This window comes from Hippopotamus amphibius, chromosome 4, assembly GCF_030028045.1.
Source record: "Hippopotamus amphibius kiboko isolate mHipAmp2 chromosome 4, mHipAmp2.hap2, whole genome shotgun sequence".
NCBI lineage: Eukaryota > Metazoa > Chordata > Mammalia > Artiodactyla > Hippopotamidae > Hippopotamus > Hippopotamus amphibius.
In genome coordinates this window covers 49899859-49903411 of record NC_080189.1, presented here as the reverse complement: position 1 = coordinate 49903411, position 3553 = coordinate 49899859, and the positions used below count along the sequence as shown (strand labels likewise).

The 3553-nt window shown below is 42.6% G+C and overlaps 1 pseudogene; it reads left to right on the top strand.

Annotated features, from left to right (window-relative positions):
• Nucleotides 1–799: 799 nt before the first annotated feature.
• LOC130852468 (3-hydroxyisobutyrate dehydrogenase, mitochondrial-like) lies at nucleotides 800–1962 on the top strand (annotated as a pseudogene).
• The last annotated feature ends 1591 nt before the right edge of the window (nucleotides 1963–3553 follow it).

The following is a 3553-nucleotide window of genomic DNA, read 5'->3' as shown; positions in this document are numbered from 1 at the left end:
CAGAAAGACTAGTTAGAAAGGGGTGTGTGTGTGTGTGTGTGTGTGTGTGTGTGTGTGTGTGTGGTGTTGGAATCCAGTGAACATGATTAAGATCTAGGCTTGGGGTGTCTGCAGTACCCCAGGTGGGCAGATAGATGAATTACAGCACGTGTGGGCAGAAACAGAGAGTAGGCATACAGGTACAATCCAAACTGAGCTTAAAGGAATAAACAGAGAACTTATCCTCTAAATTCTGTAAGATGAGAAACCATAGCACAGTGTCAGTACACATGGGAAGACATACACAGCACCTTAATTGCTTGTGACCTTTGAGGTAGGGCCATTTGTTCCCCAGTGACTAGTGATTAGGGCACTGATGTTCTCTGGGTTCCTTACAGTTCTATCATCTGTTTTTTCTAAGTAGCTTAGCTGGTCCTTAAACTTGTGCCTGTGGCAGGACACCTGCATGTCATGGTGCTCTTTATGAAATCTCATAAAATATTGATATGACAAAATATATAATTTGTGCTAAATCAGATATCACCTTATTTGGATTCTTGTACAGACATAGAGTGATATGTGTCAAAGATTTAAGAAGAATTTGAGATTAAAACTAAAAAAATAATAAACACATGCATTACCTGGGTTTTTGTTTTGTGAAAATAGAAAAATCATAATCTTTTCATCTTTCATTAGTGGAGTACTTTGACATAGCCCTGGGGTTCTATGTGAGTAGATGTCAAGAATACTTAGCATGGAGCAGTCAGTGGGTGAGCTGGGAGCCGTGGAGGTCACCGTGGGGAGGCGGGGCAGGGGCAGCATGGCAGCCTCCTTCCAGCTCCGTGGAGCCGCCTCCGGTACTGCAGCCGCCGGCAGCGGCCGACCGTGGCCAGCCTTGCAGCGGGTCAATGGCTTCTAAGACTCCAGTTGGATTCTTTGGAGTAGGCAACATGGGGAATCCAATGGCAAAAAATCACAGGAAACATGCCTATCCACTCATTATTTATGATGTGTTCCCTGATGCATGCAAAGAATTTCTAGATGCAGGTGAACAGGCAGTGTCTTCCCCAGCAGATGTAGCAGAAAAAGCTGACAGAATCATTACAATGTTGCCCACCAGTCTCAATGCCATAGAAGCTTATTCTGGAGCAAATGGAACTCTAAAAAAAGTGAAGAAAGGCTCACTATTAATAGATTACAGTACTATTGATCCTATAGTTTCGAAAGAATTGGCCAAAGAAGTAGAGAAAATGGGAGCAGTTTTCATGGATGCCCCTGTTTCTGGTGGTGTGGGAGCTGCTCGGTCTGGGAACCTCATGTTTATGGTAGGAGGAGTCGAAGAAGAATTTGCTGCTGCCCAAGAGTCGCTGGGGTGCATGGGCTCCCATGTTGTGTATTGTGGAACTGTTGGGACTGGGCAGGCTGTGAAGATCTACAACAACCTGCTGTTAGCTATTAGTATGATTGGGACTGCTGAAGCTATGAATCTGGGAATCAGGTTAGGGCTTGACCCAAAACTCTTGGCTAAAATCCTAAATATGAGCTCAGGACGATGTTGGTCACTTATAATTCTGTATCTGGGGTGATGGATGGAGTTCCCTTGGCTAATAACTATCAGGGTGGATTCGGAACAACACTCATGGCTAAGGATCTGGGATTCGCACAAGGCTCTGCTACCAGCACAAAGACCCCAATCCTTCTGGGCAGTCAAGCCCATCAGATCTACAGGATGATGTGCGCGAAGGGCTACTCAAAAAAAGACTTCTTGTCTGTGTTCCAGTTTCTGCGAGAGGAGGAGACCTTCTGAGTTTGCCTTCTGGCTGTGGACACTGTTGGAAACCAGACTCTATCTCGGAGCCCCTTATAGCTCACTCCACACGTAAATGGGCTTCATCAAAGCTCACCTGTCTGCTTCTGATTGTCTAGGTCGCAATAAACCCTGGGATTTTTCACCCACTTTTAACTGCTTATTCGTTGTATCTATTTAGCAAAACATATTATCTGAACTTTTTTTCTGCAAGCCACTGATGGTCTCTGCTAGCTTAACTGATTGACCTTTTTCAAAAGTTTGATTCCTGAGCATCTTCAGCTAAAATGTTGCCTGCTTCAATCAGGATATTGTTTACTCCACTTTACAAATAAAACCAATTTTTTTTTTCAACAGGATAAAACCTATCCTGGAGGATAGAAAAGAAATCGGTGTGAGGAAAGGAGTTAGAAAGAGGGGAAGTATAGTGAATTACTGCCTGTGTCCCTCAGAAAGTTTGTCCTTTTAGCCCAGTGGTGGTATTCTTGCATTCTGAGGTTACTGGTTTATTTTCCAGGAGTTGATAAGGCAAGAGAACGCCTTGCTGCATGTTATGTAATTTGGACTCTGTTACATTATCTTGGTGTGTCCCTCTTGTAAGAACTCCCAATACTCAGCAAACTTATTTTTTATATTTTTGCTTCCTTGTACGTTCTTACTACATATTTTTGACTTCAAAAGAATGATCTTTAGAACTGTTTCAGAGCCAACAATGATATGTGCTTTAGATAATTATTATATTATCCTAAATATAACCATATTATTTTGAATTGAAATAAATTTCTATGCTGATAATAAAAAAAACTTAGAATGATGCACTCCTTTTTCTTAAAAAAACTTTTAATTGCAATATTATATATTTACATATCATGTTATTTATAGTTACTGTATATCCACAGTTCACCCCTTGCACTGTATGGATCAGTGTACTGCTCAAACTGCCTTTAAGAAAGAACTCATTGCCCGCTACAAGGAGTGTGGTCAGCTGACAGCGTCTCATTATTCATTCCTTCAGGTCTGCTTTTGAGCTCAGGTCATGCTTTTCTCAAGGTGGCCCCAGCCAATGACTGGGCAAGACTTTTCACAAAGGCTTAGGCATTTCTACCTACCGTGGAATACCTCCAATGAGCAACCTTTGCTGTGGAGCTCCGGACGAGCTGGTAGATTCTTTGCCAGCTCTGCCTGATGGCCTGACAGCGATTTCTGCCAGTCCTACTTCTCCCCTTTCCCTCACCAATGTTACCCTCTAATAAAACTTTTGCACCCTCTCTCCATCTCGGCACCTGCTTCTGACCCAACTGCCAGACAAGTGCACATATCACAAGTGTACAGCCTGATGCATGTTTACAAACTGAACACACTCATGTAGCCAGCACATTATGAAGAAGATTATAAACAGCACTCTAGAAGTCTCCTTGTGCTACCTGCCTTCCAGTCATGACCCCGCTTCTGAGGGTAACCACGATCCTAACTCTTAACACCCTGGGTTAGTTTGTCCTGGTATTTCATCTACTTCATGCAAATGCAGTTTTAGGGTATCTCTTGTGTTTGACTTCTTTTGCTCAAGATTATGCATTCTTTTAAATTCTTTTAAGTACATATAGTTGAAGTGTAAATTTTCAAGTGAATGTTTGTACTTTTTCATCTTTCCACTCCGGTTAGTTTCTCTGTCTCTTTGTTTCTCTCTGTCTCTGTCTCTCTTATGCGCACGTGCATGCGCGCGCACACACACACACACACACACACACACACACACACACACACACA